The sequence below is a fragment of the Ambystoma mexicanum genome, chromosome 2p, assembly GCF_040938575.1.
Source record: "Ambystoma mexicanum isolate Mex_15411 chromosome 2p, UKY_AmexF1_1, whole genome shotgun sequence".
In the NCBI taxonomy this organism is placed as follows: Eukaryota; Metazoa; Chordata; class Amphibia; order Caudata; family Ambystomatidae; genus Ambystoma; species Ambystoma mexicanum.
The window spans coordinates 552,590,139-552,609,146 of NC_090923.1; the positions used below are offsets into that span (position 1 = coordinate 552,590,139).

At 44.6% G+C, this 19,008-nt stretch overlaps 1 long non-coding RNA gene across 5 annotated transcripts in view; it reads right to left on the reverse strand.

Annotated features, from left to right (window-relative positions):
* Window positions 1-19,008, reverse strand: part of LOC138566548 (uncharacterized) — an 807,988-nt gene that overhangs the window by 274,683 nt on the left and 514,297 nt on the right. The window lies entirely within an intron of this gene.

Genomic DNA, 19,008 nt, shown 5'->3' on the forward strand with positions numbered 1-19,008 from the left:
TTAAGGTAATGTTTAGTTATTCTTGGAAATCACAATTTCTGGTACAATGGTGTACACAATTCGAATACATCACACCTAAGTGGATTCCCTTGCACACGTTTGTTTGTTTGTTTGTTCCTTTATTTATAGCGCGCGCCAGACCCGAAGGTATCAGGGCACGAGAACAAGAATACTTTAGGTTAACAGGTTACAAAGTTACATGGTTACATAGATACAGGTCAGTACAAATACAACACGTAGTACATATGCATTTCCAGGTATGGATTCACAGTAGTAGAGCAGGGTCCAGTTTGGTTACTAAGTCGATATCTGGTAATGGTAGGATTACTGATCGTTTCCTTTAAGCCATTTGATGGTATTCGATCTAAAGAATGGGTAGGATTGGTCAGTCCTTAGGGTCGGTGAGAGGGAGTTCCACAGTTGGGCCGCTTTGACGGGGAAGCTATTCCCTCCGGTTGTAGACATTTTGAAGTGGGGAACTAAGAGGCAATTTGTATAGGCTACTCTAGTAGGTCTGGATGTGACTCTTCTTTTGAACCTATCTGTCAGATATCTCGGTGGTAGATTATTGAGGCATTTAAATGTTAGGGATGCAGTTTTAAGTTTAATTTTGTCAACAGTGGAGAGCCAGTTGGCTTGTCTTCTAATCGTTGATATATGTTCTCTTTTAGAGAATCCTAGTGCTGCTCTAAGGGCATTGTTTTGCAGTATTTGAAGTTTCTGAGTAATGTATTTGTTAGATCCCAGATAGAGAGTGTTGCAATAATCTAGTTTGGACAGTACAAGTGCTCTTGCCAAAGTGGTGCAACTGATTGCAGAGAGGTATGGTTTTGCTGATCTGATCAACTGTAGGCTGTGGATGATTCCATAGCGTTCACCTGTTTAGCCAGGGTAAGGCTGGAGTCGAGGTAAAAACCTAATGTTTTTACCTCCTTGGAGACTTTAATTGAATGGCCATCTATAACAAAGACTGTGTACAAAGACTGTGTAGTCTTGGCTAAGCTTCTTAATGTAAGTGTAGTCCCCAGTATGATGATTTCCGTTTTGTCATCATTTAGCCATAGACCACGAAGTGACAACCATGCCTGGTGTGGCTTAGTAAAAATATTATACATGGTAGGCTTCAGTTTCTCGAATTCTATTACCAACACATGAGCCAGGTCCTATTTCAGACCTGATGTTCTCGGCAACATCTGATTTAACAGTAGCAGACCCTATTCCTTAATGTTGGGTGAACCATTTTGAAATAACTTGTTCTAAGTCAGCCACATCCACACCCCTCTACAATTAGAGATCAAATGCATTCAACAACAACATGTTACTCATGGAAGTATTAACACAGCATCAATTGAAGATGTGTCTCCTTATTTACAGGAGCTGGCCAATGGAACGTCAGATCCTGATAAATTACTGACCACAACCAACTAACACCTTATTAATAAGATCTCCTACCACCTACACTACACACACAACCTACACCCAGACTGCCACCACAGTCCAAGCCGTGAGCACGTCAACACTAACCGAGCCAGGACTAAGCTCTCCTCTTTAGCCCTTTCGCACTCTCCCAAATTAGCGCTTATTCACTCCCAAAGCCCTGTAGTCTATCAGTTCCTGGGGCCTGCCCCATGAATAATTACTCCCAAGTAAGGTGGTCAAACCCATTGAAAGCAGATTGGCACTCAGGAACGGGGGTACTTCTGACCTCCATCAACACACAGGTTTTGCCTCTGCTTTTCCCTCTGGCCCACCATGCACCCTTTTATTTATTACACCATGCACCCTTTTATTTCTTACAGAGCAGTAAAGATGCAGATGTACACATCATCTGTAGTGCCAGCCCCCTCACCTGTGCCATACTGGAAGAACAGCAAGAGAGCATTATGTGTGACACAAGGTATCGTCCCAATACTGCATCGAAGATATAAGAGACATTTTGTACTTAGACAACCGTGTCAAATGTACCGTCACGCTGAGGTGGTGGAAGGATGTCTGCATACACCATTGAACATACAAGTGCTAAATGTAAAGTCAGACCAGAGTAAAGTGACATCATGAAGAGAAGACACTAGGACACACTGAAATGATGTACAAATACTTACAGAATGAAGATGCAACTGAAGTGACAAATGAAATATGTTTGCAAATACGAAGAAATCATATACACTATACAATAAGAAAGAAAAGAATTAGTAAATGTATATATGCAGAAACGCAAGGTAGATGAGACATATAGAAGCTTGCTGCAGGAGAAAATAGAATGCAGTTAAAGCTGCCATGATGGAAAGATGGACATCGGTTTCCTATAATAGTGAGCAGAGAAGCCTTGAAGGGAGAGACCAAAACTGCAGAGCTGATAGGTGCTGGAAAACAGCTTTGTGCGAAGAACAAAGAATGTCTGTTTGGCTTGGGATCAAGGATGCTGCTTCAAGAAGCAACTGCAAGGCACAAGTGGAGTCAAAGATGATAAGCTACATACACAGGACATATTTCTCTTAGATTGAGTGAAGGAGAAAACATTTGCAAGTGCCAAGTATTGGAACATTAAAGATACAGAAATCGTATGCAAGTCACAGCAACCAAGTCTCCAGAGACCTAAAAGAGTACTACCACTCAGCTTAATTGAAATAAATAGCACTAAATAAAAAGTCAAAATGGACAAAATCATGGTCTCCTCACACATGGTGCAAGACTCGACAACAAGGCCTATTCATTAAGCTCCAACTGAAGATAGCAATCTACCTACACACCCTTAAAAGTCCCAAGGAAGTGTCAATGGAAAGAAGAAACCTTGGCTTAGGGCCTAGCTGATGAGAGCTGGTAGGTTAATTGACCAAAGTGGACAGTGGTCTGACGTTGTTCCTCGCACATGGGTTTAGTTTTACTCATGTGCTGCTAACAAGCTGAATGTCCAAGGTTGGGAGAGAATGCCTACCAATCATGAGGGCCTGTGAAGCAGTGTACCAGACATTGTTGCAGAAGCCAATCCGTTGCTGTTATTCTGCTATTAATCTGTATTATACGTAGTAAGAAGTAGCTCAGGCATGCCTACCTGATAGGGAGCAGACAATTATGTTACTAACACCTAAATAAAATATAGGTATATATGTTCCCTTAACCAATCCCTCCTTTCGATACGTTTATACTGTTTGCCACGTAGGAGAATGTCATAGCTGACGTACATTGAGGTATAAAGCCTTTGTATAATCGAAATATAGATGTGAGTGTGTGAGCTGCAATTTGTTTGCTAGGTTTCCCTACTTTATTTGAGCTGATAATGAAGTCGTATTTTGCCATATTCTTTGAGTCTGTCCGGTTATTTGGGTCTGAGATTGTTTATTGGTAAATACAGGTCCTATAAAAGACCACTTGCACTACATTACATCACCACCAATGCAAAGGACAGAACGTATGCCTTTGTTAGTGCTTGTTTTTAACAGGTCTTAAGTGCAAGGAACAAGTGCACATTTGTCTCATTTTAATTACAACAGGGGAACTCATTTACATGGGCAATTAAGGCATTACATCTCAGGAGACTGTTTAAAAATAACGCTGGTACGCCCCATTCAACAAAACCTTGATGTTACTACATGATAGAAGTAGCTAGAAATCAAGGAGCAGAGATTTTCCAAGCACTGTCATCTATTACCTATACAAAAGTCTAAATTACAGTCTTTGTTAGCACTTCTTTTTAACAGGATTTAAGTGCAAGGAACAGATGCAAGATCACAAATCTGTCTTACGTTAATTACAACAGGAACTCATTTACATGCACAATTAAGGCATACACTCTCAGAAGACTGCTGAAAAATAACACTTGCAGGTCCTGTTCAACACAAACTTTGATGTTACTATATTTTATTTATTTATATATTTTATTTGAATTTATAAAGCACCCAGCGGCCCGGAGTCATCGTGGCACTGTTACAGCAAGTTACTTAGTACAGTAGGACAGGTAATACATTGGTAGTGAAGAGGTTGGTACCTGTTCAGTGACAGTGTTGAGAAGAGTTCCAAGGGTTACAGTGGAATAGGGTGGAGAGAGTACATTTGTAAAAGGTGTTAGTTAAATAACTTTGTTTTTAGCAGCTTTCTAAACACTGTGAGAGATTCTTTGCTTCTTAAGTTGAGAGGTAGTGCGTTCCAGGCTATTGGGGCTAATACTTCAAAGCTGGTGCTGCCAGCTTTAGCTCTGTTGAACGCTGGGACCGATAGTATGTGGGAGTATTAGTTACGTTTAGGTCTGTGGGCTGGAGTCTGGTGTATTCTGTCTACTAGGTAGGCTGGGGCTGTCTTGGCGAGGCACTTGTGTGTGATGGTGAGGGCTTTGAATGTTATGCGGTCTCTGATTGGGAGCCAATGGGTGTCCTTTCTTGCCTGGGAGATGTGCTCTGTCTTGGGGATGCTGAGGGCGGCTCTGAGAGCGTTGTGCAATCTGTAGTCTGTTAATGTTATTGGCAGAAGTGCCTATGAGAAGGATGTTATAGTAGTCAAGTTTTGCTCCAATTGTGGCTCTCGCAATGTTAAGGAGATTGCTTGTAGAAATTGGAGTTTTACTGCATTTATAATTTTGTGGTGAGGGCAGCGGCGGATGAGATGGCGCTGACTTGCCTGTCCATAGTTAGGGTAGAGTCAAGGTAAACCCCAAGGGTTTTCACTGATGTGGAGGCTGTAATGGTAGTATTCTCAATAATGAATGAATTATACTTCTCATTTAGTTTTTTTAGGGCTTCTTTGGGGCCTACTAGCAGGATTTCGTTTTTTTCCCCGTTTAAGCAGAGCCCATTGGCTGCCATCCAAGCCTGGATGCATGCATATTTTAGCCTGGATGCATGCATATGTTAGCCTGGATGCATGCATATGTTAGCCTGGATGCATGCATATGTTAGCTGCAGGGTGTAGAGGTCTTGTTCGTAGTTTCCTGTTAGGGGGAGAAAAATTTGTGTGTCATCTGCACAGTTTGTGAAAGGTATGCCGAAGTCTTCTAGGTCTCTGAAAAGTGGGAGGGTAAAGAGGTTGTAAAGGGTGGGGGCTGTACAGGATCCTTGTGGTACTCTGCATTCAATCGAAGTTGGAGAAGCTGAGGCTTGGTCTGAAAAGACCCGCATAGCTAGGCCCTCCAAGAAGGAAGTGATCCAGGCGGTGGCCTCTTGGGAGAACTGGGCATTGTCAGCTATATGTTTACATAAGATCTTGTGGTCAACCAAGTCAAAGGCAGCAGAGAGATCCAAGAGTAGGAGGAGTGACGATTGACCTTTGTCCATGGCTTCTAGTAATTAGTTCTTGATGTCTAGTAGGGCTGATTCCGTGCTGTGACGAGGGCGGAAACCAGATTGCCTTTTGCCTAATATGTTGTGGGTTTCCAGGTATGACTGCATCTGTATATAGGCAGCTCTGTCCAATATCTTTAGCAGAAATGGTATGGTGGCAATTGGACGGTAGTTGTTAGGGGAGTCTGGGTCTAAGGTGGGTTTCTTTAATAGTGATCAAACCCACGCTTCCTTAAGGGCTGATGGGACAGTGCTGTTGGTGAAGGAGGCATTTATGAAAGTGGTGACAAATGGGGCCAGGGCAGCTGCACAATCTTTAATTAGATTGGCTGGGCATATGTCTCCTTTACATAGCGAACGTTTGATGCGTTTCATGATTAGTAAGACTTCAGGGATTGTTACTTCCCTGAATGAGAAGAGTGTGGGCTTGTTTGTGGAGTGTGGAGGGTCTTGGACCGTCTGGAGGGTTGATGGCTCAGATGAGAGTGGAGTGATCTTGGGCAGTTTGTCGTATTGAGTCTTGATTTTGTTTTGGAGAGTTGTGATTTTTTTTAACATGGCGTGTTGGATGTTGTTGCACCATGTTTCGTTTTTTCTATAGGTTGTGTAGATGTGGGAGGGATGGACAGTTCTTTGTAAATGGCGAATAACTCTTTTGATTGGGCTTTCTGGATTCTAGAATTGTATGTGGCGGCTTTGGCCTTGGCAATGGCATGTTTATATTGTTTGGCGATTGTTGTGTATGTGTCTCTTGTGATGGTAGAAGGGTTTGTTTGCCATGCAGTTAGTGCTGCTCTTTTAGCATTGCGGGTGTCCGAGAGTTCTTGTGTGAACCAAGAGTTCACATGTAGAGCATCCTGCTTTACACTGGGGACCTCTTCACCCATATATCCTCATTTATGTTAGAATTTGAGTTGTGAGTAAGAGATGGTTTTCATACACTATCAACATGATATTTCAGGATACTGTTACCTTGTCATTCCTGCTGATATATTGCCATATATACATATGCTCATATGAAATTGTGATTTGTCTACTGAGTAGACAACATCTAAAAAGACCTTTGGTATCCTTTCATACCCAAAACAAATCTTGACATTGAAGACATGAGGGGAGTCGTCACGCATATGCCAATATTGGGTGAGTTTATATAAATAAACTCTAGACTGGGTGTTAACCATGAGCTAGTTTCACCAAAGGTAGAAAGGATATCGTTCCTCTTTTTGTTAAAACTATTTGCCAGATTAAACTCATATTTATGTTTAGGAATATGGGCAGAAGAATGGAAAAATCGATTGTTTGCCCTCTTTTGACAAAACCTCCTCTGAGTCCTATGGATCAAAGCAATTTCTTTCCCAAAATCACAAATTCCCCTTTTGGCCAAACAAGTGGAGTGTATTGAGACCACCCAACTTAGTGCCTCAGTCGAAGACAAAAGTATTCTTGATTCTATCCAGCTGTTGACAACACAGAACTGGTCATTAAAATGATTTTTGAACATTTCCATACAGAAGTAGATAATCGTGGGACCTGGGTCTTGGTCCTATTGGACCCGTCTGGGGCATTCAGTACCATCAAACACAAGATCCTACTGAAATGTTTTTAGTCTGTAGGTATACATAGCCAAGTTCTTCAAAGTATTCCATTTTTTCTTTCTAATCACTACCAGTCTGTAAATGATGCCATTTCTTCATCTTCACCTCATATCATAAAAATGGACTACACAAGCTTCATCTCTATCATTCTCCTTTTTGATCGAGTGGATTATTTTTTGTTGTTGTGTAAAGAGCACTCAAATGTTTGTAATGTTATCTGGGGACAGGGAGATATTCTAAGAAAATGTTTGATTGATATCAAAGAATGCATGAATTAAAATTCTCACTAAATCAAATGAAGGTCTGGTTATGCTGAAATAAGTCCTTGGACTTTTCCTTTTTTGGCAAGAATGCTTTGCCAATGGCACGCCCTCTTCATCCATCTTCTAGGAAAAACATGAGGATTATGATAGCTGCAGATCTTTTGCTCACCAGACAAATTTCATGGGTTCTGTAACTATATTTTTTCCCCACAAGGAGACTTAAATATCTACTATCCCAGAGAAGGTTCTAGGAACAAACACCTTGATTTCTTCAAGACTCAACTTTGGTAATATTCAATACATGAGTCTCCCTGAGAATGCTATAACACACCTGCATAGTTAACAGAAGGTGGCCTCCATTCTTCTGTTGGGTGTTCGTAGATGCACAAATATTTCACCAGGCACCACGTCACTTCACTTTCTCCTGGTAAACAAAATAATTATATTTAAATCATGAGCCTAACATATATGGCTGTTCTATGGATATAAACTAACAGTTCTGACACTACTGTCATTTTATACTGCTCTAGAACAATTTAAGGTTGGAAGATAAGTCACTGTTAGTCATTACTAAGTTAAAGAGGTGGAGTTCAATATTTCTCATTTCCTGCTGCGTGAACTTGGAATCGGCTTCCATTTAAACGGTAGTACTCTCACTCCCATCCTGCCACTGAACTAAGCACTAAGAACTAGCATACTGTAAATTGTATATACTGTAAAATTGTAAATTGTATTACTGTATTTGGTCGCCCTATGCAACCTATGTAAAATGTCTTACCTCTGCTTGTTCAGCGCCCAGATACCTACGGGTAAGGAGCGCTTTACAAATGCTAAATAAATAAATAAATGATACCTGCACATTGAAACTTTCAGAAGGAAATTTAAAGACATGGCGTTTTAATAATTACCAATAGCCTTATTCCTTGTTCATCCTTTCTGCATCCTGCAGAGCCTGAAAAAATGTTGACAGCGCCAAGATGCCAACCAGACAGGGGGAGGTGGCAGGGCCTCTCATTCTTTTCGAATGGAAGGGGCCTCGAGCCTCCGGGGGGCCCACAGAAACTGCCCCATGTTGGCAGTCAACACAGCAATATATTAATTTCTCTATTTTCATTCTGGGGCTTAAATTGTGTGCTTTGCAGCTCTCACATTACAAGCAGTGTCTCCTCTTCCCACGGGATACACAGAAGTGTTATCACCTCAGTGCCTTCTAACCGTGATTTCTCTGCATCAGCCATTTGATGAGACGAAGTGTTTAGCGCTCTTTGATGTGAATTTACTGTTTAAGCTCCCTACTGGTAGGCCGTCATTGGAGGCTATTACCCTTATCTTTATCGCCATTGTGGTCTATGCACCGTACGGTTGCCTCAGACTGTTTCCGCTCTAAGCAGGGGGCCCCCAATCATCATGTTGAAATGGGCCCCCACACATCTTCATCCAGGCCTGCAGCCAGGCAGAAGTGTGCTTTATAAAAACGATACTATCAATAACCCCTGCATGTATTTGGAGGGTAAGATGGTCTCTTCTACTTTGAGAGGTGCACACATCCTGGACGATCACTGTTAAATGAACTCCATCGCTTTTCTTCCACCGTGGTCTCCACAGCTGCGCTCTTGTACACGTGCCTGCATTCCAGAGGATGGTGAGCAGGCCTGATGAACCTGTGTAGATAGAAGGTGTGTTCGTTCAGCGTTGGCTGCAGTGGCAGGTCCAAGTTGCTCTCCTCCTCTCGTGGGCTGCTTAGTCATATTCCGTGTGAACACATGCCTGATTTTAAACAAACAGGAACTACAGCCACACTCTCTCCAACTGCACAAAATGCTTTCATCTGGATTTAATAGAGCGGAGTAGGCCTTTAATCACTTCACACAGTGTTTACTGGTGTGCAGTAAAGGCATTTTTTTCAAGCTGGAAAGAGGGCGGCTGGAGGTCTTGTTTGTTTAGTTTTGGTCGCAAACGCCTACTTCTTGGAGTGAGCCCAGCAGCACCAGGGAATGAGCAGCAGGATGCAGAGCATAAACATGCTGCAGTTCTGTTGAAAACGTCACATGCATGGCTTCTGTTGATGATTAGTATTATAGTAAGAGGGTCACAACTGGAGTTCTGCAAGACCATAGATTGTAAACAGGTTTACAATTAGAGTTCCATGGATTTACAACAAGGCCAGAATTCCAGCCACTGATGGTGAACAGTAATACATATATACATTTGCACGTTTTAGATCCACAAAATCCGAGGGTGCACTACTCCTGGCGAATAGCAAGAGACTGTAACTGGAAATACCTATAAAACAATTAGGCAAAAGACAAAGTTATTGGCTATTTTAATGGTTGTTAGTTTGTCTAACCTTAAAACGGTTCCTTCCTCATATCTGATGTTATTTTGTGTTGTTAAGTTACCTTTTTAAATCATGCAGAGTTTAGCTCACTGCCATAGATTTAGCAGCAGTCTACTGAAGGCTCCCCCCATCTATCTGCTGCTATGTGATGCAGAAATACATCATGGTGAAAGCTCTAGCTTGGCAATTTTATCGAAGATGGTGCCATTGTGTAAATTGAGTAAAGACATGTCAAATTTTGCTTTTAAGAGCTACTTTTGATTCTGTGCTCCTTGGTACATTAGAGCTTTTTCCACTGTTATGCTGCTTTGCAGTTTGGTTAACAAATGTAATAATGAGGTTGTAAATTCATAATAATCAGATCCTGCTAATGGAAGACAAGCGGATTGTAGAGTAGCAGGTGGATGCGTTTTTCCTCGCTCCTGCCCCTTCACCGCCGTCATACTGGAACAGCAGGAGAAGAGCTATATGTGGGACTCCATGTTTTATGCCTATGCCGCATCGAGTGTATGAGGGACGATATGCACTTAAGCAACCATACGGTATGTACCCTCATACTAAAAGAGTGGAAGGATGTCAACACGCACCTTTGGACATCATGTAATGCTGAGTGAAAACCGACGAGGGCATAGTGATGTCATGAAAAAAATATATGAGTACATGCAGACACGATAGGAAAATACTTAAGAAAAACGATGTAAATGAAGTGACAAGAGAAACATGTACGAAATGATAAAGTAATCATATACAAAGAAAATTAAGTAACTTGTTGACCAATAAGCGTACATGTGCAGTGTTGTAAAGTGGATGAGACATATACAAGCTTCCTACAGTGGAAATATTTAAGTGGCAAGGACGGCCATGATAGGAAAATGGATGTTGTCCCATGTAAAGATTCTTTCCAGCTACCTCAGAAGCAGACTAGGTGTGCAGAGTCAGGAGGCATTGCAGAAGTCGCTTTGAATTCAAAAGAAAGAGGCATCTGTGATGGCCTGGGATCAAGGATGCTATTTCAAAATTGCTAGATGAAAGACAGTGAACCCAGACACGTTCACAGCACCAGTAGGGGAGAATGATTATGCACATGATTGCACAATGTATACTGAATACTATGATATTCCTCAAGCTAGAGAAAATGATCTTGGGAGGGGGGAAGTTCTCTTTATTGATGGTTCTTCAAAAACTTAACAAACAACTGGTGAAAGGCATACTGGATTAGCAGTAGTGAAGCTGAACCAAGAGGGTGAATTTGAGGCAGTGACAAGCACGATATTGCCTTTGCATTACTCAGCACAGGCTGCAGAATTAGTTGCTTTTATCACCGCACTTCAGAGATTTGAAGATGAGGAAGTGACAGTGTATTCTGACTCCGCCTATGTGATGTCTACTGTACATGCAAGTTTGTCACACTGGAAAAGGAGGCGCTTCCTCTGCGCAGACAGCACTCCAGTGCAACATGCAGCCATATTGGATAAGCGTACTGTAGCATTAGGACTCCCATTGACACTCGCAGTCGGAATATGTGCAGCACATTCTAAAAGGGCAGATGAAATTTCCAGTGGAAGCGAAGCCGCAGATTTAGAAGCCAAAAAGGCAGCCTATTTCCCAATCATTTCTAATTTTGAAATAGAAAGTATAAAAATGGCCGGACAATGCATGTTGGTAAAGGAGGGCTTTAACATGCTGTCTATTGTTCAGTTAATTGAGATACATTGTCGAGCTTCACAAGAAGAGAAGGATTTATGGACGAAACAGGGGTGTTTCTTTATCCCCCACAGAGGAAATTTGGAGGCAGAATAGCACTGCAAAGGCAGTTATGCCTCTAGCATTATTGAGCATAGCGATGGAGCAGCTTCACTATCCCACGCATGTGACTTGAGAGAGAGTCTTGCTTCTACAATTGCAGAAGATTGGTTTTGGCCACATTTGTTGGAGCATGTGGCACAGTTTATTGTAAATTGCATTGAGTGCCAGAAATGTACTGCAGGTCCCACTTTGCGAACAGTGAGAGGAGTAATTCCTAGACCCAATGGCCCATTTCAGCATCTACATATAGACTATGTAGGTATGCTGCTGACATGCAATGTTTACAGCTATATGCTAGTCATGGTATGTCCTTTTTCTAGATTGATCAAGGCAGGTCAATGTATGCACCCTGACACCACATGTGCCACCAAGTCCCTTGAGCGTGAGGTGCACCCGAGATGGGGCATGTGTGAGGTTTTGCGGTCTGACAATGGACCACATTTTGTAAATGAATTGTTTGAGCAAATAGTTCTCCTATTAGGCATTAAGCATATATTTTCCTAAGCTTATCTCCCACAGGTGAACGGCCTCTGTGAGAGATTAAATTGATTATTGAAGGAAAGGATTGCAAAAATAAAAATGACTTTAAAGAAGGGATGGTTACATTGCCTATCCCTTGCCTTGCTCACTCTAAAAAATCAGCCTGGCTCAGATCACAATCTAACTCCTCATGAGTTGGTGACTGGATGCTGCATGAGAACTCCCCTTGCTCCTCCAACTAGGTTACAAACTGATGCCCATAGCGTAGTGAAGACATTAGGTACTGAGATGCATGTTTACCTAACAACAATGACTGCAAGTGTTTCTTTCATGTCTCAACAGGTCAAGAATCTAAGGGAGGGGTCAAAGAGAAGTGACAAAGACAATCAAACCATTTATACAGATAATTTATTGAAGCAACCCAGTCTATTCCCAGGGCACAGGTGCTGGCACAAACGTTTGTACACACTTGGAGTCTGCCTCGTTTTGAAGGACCCTATGAGGTGGAAGACGTTAACCCCACAGCTGCCAGGTTAAAAGGAAAAAGAGCTTGGCTGCATTTACACAACATCAAACCATGTAAAGACATCAAACCATATAAAGAAGACACCCAGTACCCTCTGGCAGCTACCGACAGTAAAGCTAAATAAGTTCTGTGCATGCAGACCCGTTCAATGACCAATAGCAAAGGCAAGGAGAATGAAGACAACAGAAGCACTTTAAATTAAAGACCAACATCTTTCAACACGTGATAAGGAATACATAGGGCCTCATTACAAGGTTGGCGGTAAGGCAAAAAAGATGCCGGGATGGTAATATCGGCATCGTTTACCGCTCTGGTGTATTTGGACCCGGCAACCCGGTATTAGCTGCACCCTAAATAATGGTGCCGCTAATAGAGGCATGGGCGCGTACATGCGCCCCTTAGGGGAGCAAATACCAGCATGCCGGTAATAGGGGGATATCCCAAACCAGGCAGACATGCAAATAGCGGCATCACGAAGCCGGTAATCACGGGCTGCACGATGCTGGCCATACAGGCATCGCGGACCACCCGCAAACAGCAATCAGGAAATAAGCCAACTGCCACAGGTGCACACAATCCCCACAGACGGAGGCAATGGAGGCTGGGCCAGTATAAAAGGAGCACACCCACACACCACACCCCTTCCAACACCAAAATGCCACCACTAGCTGTTGCAATCATGGCGCTGGAGCACATGCCAATACTGCTACAACTACAGCAACAACACCAACTACAACAACAACTACAGCATCAACAACTGAAAGCACAGAGGAGACGCAGGAGGAGAAAGAGGGTGAGACAGGCCCAGCAAATACCACCAGCGCAGCCAGCAATGCCTCGTAGGCAGCCAGCAATGCCTCGCACCCGACCCAGCCCATTCAACCTAACCCCTGAGCAGATCCACACCCTGTACCGGTTGGACCGGGACACCATCACCACCACAGTGGACATGATACACAACGACATAGGCAGCCTCATAGAAATACGCACTGCCATCCCCCTGCTACTAAAGGAGGTGTCCGTGCTGCACTTCCTGGCCACAGGCACCTATCAACACACAGTGGGGCAGCTGCATGGCATTTCACAACCACTTTTGTCACGCATGTTGAACCAAGTGCTGGATGCCCTCCTGAGGCACGCAAGCACCCACATATCCCTACCACGGACTGGCCAGGAGATAGCCAACACCAAAGTAAGCTTCCATGCACTGGCAGGCATGCCCAATTGTGTTGATGCCCTGGACTGCACCCATGTTGAATTGGTAGTCCCCCATGCCATAGAGGCGGTGTACCGCAATCGCAAGCAATACCACTCCATCAATGTGCAGATGGCATGTGACTCCAGCAAGATCATCACACATTGCTGTGCCCGATATCCCAGATCAACACATGATGCCATGTTACTGCGCAACTCCACCCTACCCCGTAACATGGAGCTACATGCTGACGACGTGCCTGGCTGCTTGGTGAGTTGCACAACTGGGCCATGGCAGTGCTCTGGGGTACTGATGTGCAGGGATGAATACTCCACCTGGTTGGGAAAGGGATCGGGGGATGCATACCCCACCTGGGTGGCAATTGTCGGTGATTGGAGAATGCATGCAGAGCTAAACACTCCAGACCTGAACCTCACAAACGGAACATGACACATCACTGGCACAAATTAAACAAATAATGGATATCGATGACAAAAAGTAAGAGGCACAACCAGGCCACCATGGTGATGGCAAGCAATGCATGACTGTACAGAATGGCAACTGGGCCAATGTGGCTAGTGTGACCATGCATAGAACTAACTGCTTGAATGGGAGGCTAAACATTGTCGTACTACCACAGTACATCCGCCTCAGCATGCATGATTACACCCAGCATCATCTATTGAACGCCATCCAGACTACCACACCTCATAACAGTTTAGAATGCATCTAGGTGACAGTTTTGCTTACGTACAGGGACATGTGCATGTCCACACCAAATAGCTGCCGCCATGACTGTGCTTCCTGAAGGTGCCAGCTCAGAGTGACACACACCTATTTGTATTTGCTTACAGGTGACGGAGGATATCCCTTGAGGCCGTGGCAATTTACCCCTGTGCGGGACCTGCAGAATAGCCATGAAGAGGAGTACATTTGTGTGCACACCCGCACCCGTGTTGTGATAGAGCAGACCTTTGGCCTAAGCAGGTCGGGTGGGGCACTCCCATATAGGCCTGAGAAGGTGGAAAAGATCACCATGGCCTGTGTCATGCTGCACAACATGTGGGTCTGGAAAAATGTACCCTGCCACCTGACATTAACATGCATGCCGCTGGTGAGGATGATGAGGATGGAGACGGAGGTGAAGTAGCCCCCCTGCTAGTACATGATGCATTGGATGGCCATGCAGTACGCCAAGCACAGATTCACGAATATTCCTGACCCACAGGCACTATGAAAGACATGTGTCAGTCAGACACTGGGCCAATGTGGACATGCACACAGGGAATGTTGGGAGTGTCATGATCTCTGCTTCCAAAAGATCAGGACTTGCCCGACTCCCTTGGAAGCAGACCCATAACCCGGTTCCGAGTACCAACCAGTCCCAATTGGGACCTTTTGGACCCTGTCCTGGCGCCAGTGGCACCAGGCTCATAAAGATGCCCAGTCCCAGCGCTGGAAGCGCCGGGCTCATAATGCTTGGGTGGACTTACCTGCAGCAGACCATGCTGCTTACTTACCTGCCAGTTGAACCCCTGATCCTCTTCTGTTTGGGACTACTTTTCCTGTTGGGTGGGGCAGGAGCCACTCCCTAGGTTCAGAACACTGGAACTCTTCTGGAAAGCAGGAACTCTTTTCTTACCTAGGCGTGGCTCTTGAAGGAGACACCTAAGCACTACAGGAGGCTATTTAAACCACACCCGATGGATGAATCTTGCTTTGCGTTATTCTGCATTCTCTGCAGCAGAACGCTCATTGTGTCTTCTGCTTCTGATCCTGGGCCTAAGGGAACAAAGGCTTACCATCCTGGAATCCAGTCTTCAGCAGCACCTGTAAAGACAAAGAAAGAACAGGTTAGCACTACGGTCTTCAGTGGCAGCGCATCTCTTTCCTGGTCCATCGGCTGTCACCAACGCCTCGCGCTGCATTCCGGCATCTAAAAGACAAAGGCTTACCTACTCTTCGCATGCTCCGGAGGTCTTCACACTGCATTCCGGCATCTGAAAGACAAAAGATTACCAGCTCTTTGCACACTCTGGAGGCCTTCGGCGCTGTATCCCGCATCTGAAAGACAAAAGAAGGTGCGTTTAAAGACATTGGGCAACTTTATTACTCACGTGCCATTACTCCTTCCCACGCCGAATCCAGTGGGTATTCCAGCACCCTTCAGCTTCTCTAAAGCTCTGAACTTGTACCTGCAAGATAAAAGGGACAGTTAGTGCGCATCGTGAAGCAGGCTACAAGCGCTTACTTACGTGCTTCCATGCGCTTCTATTCCTCACGCGGGTTCGATCCTCAACTCTCATCAGCCCGCCATCCGCCATCGCCGGAACCCTGCAAAACAAGAGATAGCATTACAAAAGACTTTTAAGACATTTGAAGTGCCCAGAACTTACCGTTCGTGCAGTTAACGACGGACAGCAGTCCTCTGAGGTCAAGAGGCCTGCACCCTTATCCAGTGAAGAAACTGGTTACGGCACCCTGCCCCGAGGCAGATGGAGAGCTCGGCGTTCACTTACCTAAGGTGAGGGCGTTAACCTTTGGGGTTCTACAGGAGAAGAGAAAGGGAAGAGGAGAGAGGCACCCAATAACCCCAGTTCATTAATCCCATATTTTCTATCTGCAGACATCTTACTCTTCGAGTCAGACATACAGTGCACAGAGGTCCAGCCCAAAGAGCCAACCGTGTGTTACACATCACCTTTGAAGATACGGCATTCACCCAGTCAAGACCGGCGCCTCTGCGGGAATCAGGTGAGCGTTACAGAACGCAAAGCCTACCGCAAAACTCCCACCCAGGCGCTATGGAAACCTCGGATACCGACCAGCTAGCCCAGTTACTTGGGGAACTAAGAGCAGAAGTGCATGCAGCCCGTCAGGAAACGAATGCTCTAAGAAGGGAACTGATTATTTCCAAGAAGCGAACAGACGATCTCGCTAGACAATTGCTACAGTCACAAGCCGGACAAACTCTGTTACCCGCATCAGGGGCAAATCTTCCTTCAACATCCTCTACGAACCCAGTGCAGATCAACCTACATGGGAATGTACCTCTGGCTCCGCCCAAACGATTTTCTGGTGACCCAAAGAGGTTTGCAGTATTTATTAATCAGTGCCGGTTGCACTTCTTGTGCCGGCCAGCAGCCTTTCCAACTGATCAAGCTAAGGTAGCTTTCGTGCTTTCGTACCTTAATGGCAATGTGGCAGACTGGTCGATCCCTCTAGTTAATCAAGGTGATCCGGTTCTCCATGATTTTCAAGCTTTTCAGCTCAGTATGGAAAAACTGTTTGCAAGACATTCACAGGGGCAGGCCTTGGACAATGAGCTCCTTTCATTGCGACAGGGTAATCAAGACCTTTTGGCTTATATTGCGTCTTTCAACAGACTGATAGTGGAAACTCAATGGCCTGAGGACAAAAGGATTACGCGGTTTTATAGAGGTCTACGTGGAGAGCTCAAAGATGTGTTAGCCCAAGTAGTGAATCCCCCGCAAGACTGTTCGGACTATATTGACTTAGTCGTTCAAATTGACCACAGACTGCAGAACAGGAAGGCCGATCGTTCCAAGTTTGATGCTCGAGTATTTTCCAAACCACCAACTCCTACCAAAGGAGTAGACTCCGGGGAACCCATGCAAATAGGGGGCCTGAAAGGACCACTAACACAAAAGGAGCGGGAAAGGAGAAAACAGCTGCAATTATGCCTCTATTGCGGAAACTCGGGGCACTTTCTTCGAGATTGTCCGGTGAAACCAGCCAAGAAGGCAGTAGGAGCTGCAGTTACCAGGGTCCAAACTCTGAGCAGGGAAACGACCTCGCCCGACAAGAATAGAGGTCCTCTTGCCGAGCGTTAAAACCAGTTCCGTGACCTCGCATTTCGTGATACCTATGGTCCTCATTAGCCCTGAACATCCGGATCGATTACATGCGATTGAAGCTTACGTTGACAGCGGTGCCATCGGCAATTATGTGGATCATGAAATGGTTTTGAGGATGAATCTGACTCTTTGTCCAAAGGCTGTAAAGGACGTCATTACTACGGTGGATGGTACGGAGATAGCCTCCGGAGCAGTAACGCATACCACCCAAGAAGTGACGCTAGTAAGTCAAGATGGACACCATGAGAAGATTGTGTTCGATGTGATCAAGGCCCCTCAGTTCCAGATTATTCTAGGAATTCCTTGGTTAGAGAAGCACAATCCTCAGATCGATTGGCGAGCAAGAACGGTTCAGTTTCCAGAATGTGTCTCTACTTGCCACCCTCGACCTGGTGTTGCACTGGCAGCAATTTCCTCGGAGGCTCCCCAGTTACCTCCTGAATACCTAGAATTCCAAGATGTTTTCCGGAAGGATCAGGCTAACTCTCTACCTCCTCATAGGTCTTATGACTGCCAGATAGACCTGATACCTGGCTCTACTCCTCCTTGTAGTAGAATTTATGCCCTCAACGAGCCTGAGAATCTTCACCTCCGACAATACCTGGATCAATACCTAGCGAATGGGTTTATTCGTCCTTCCAAGTCCCCTGCTTCCTCAGCTTTGTTCTTCGTTCCAAAAAAAGAAGGGGACCTTAGAACTTGTATAGATTATCGCGCCCTGAACCAGATCACCGTTAAGAATAGATATCCGTTACCTTTGAACCCTGAACTGCTGGACCAAGTCAGAAAAGCATGCATATATACAAAGCTGGATCTTAGAGGAGCCTTCCACTTGGTACGAGTAAAAGAGGGCGATGAATGGAATACGGCCTTCCGCACCAAGTATGGGCTATTTGAATATCAGGTCATGCCCTTCGGACTTTGCAATGCCTCGGCCGCCTTTCAATATTTTATGAACAATGTCCTCAGAGAGCTCATAGATGTGTGTGTTGTTGTTTACATTGACGACATCCTCGTTTGTTCTTCATCGGAAATTGAACATCGGAAACACGTGAAAATGGTCCTCGAGAGATTGCGTCAACACAAACTTTTCGCTAAGTTGGAAAAATGTGTTTTCAACGTGACTGAAGTTGAATTCTTGGGATTCATATTATCACCTAGCGGAGTGCGAATGGATTCAAAGAAGGTCGATGCAATTCTCAAATGGCCATCGCCATCCTCCGTAAAAGGTGTTCAAAGCATGTTAGGCTTCGCTAACTTTTACCGCAGGTTTATCCCCGAATTCTCTCGAATAGTCCAGCCCATCACCGCCTTGTTAAAGAAAAACAAACGTTTTGAATGGTCTACCGAGGAGGAACAAGCTTTCCAGAATTTGAAGACTAGATTTATCTCTGCACCGATCTTAAAACATCCTCGCCCAGAACTCCCCTACATAGTTGAAACTGATGCTTCGAGCCTTGCCATGGGGGCAGTTCTATCACAAAAGGACCCAGTAACCAATTGGTTGCATCCCGTGGCATTTTGGTCCCGCAAATTCTCGCCTCCTGAAATCAATTACACTATTACTGATAAGGAACTTCTAGCTATCAAGTCCGCCTTTAAGGCTTGGAGGCATTATCTTCTGGGGGCCCGACACACCGTTACTGTGATTACAGAT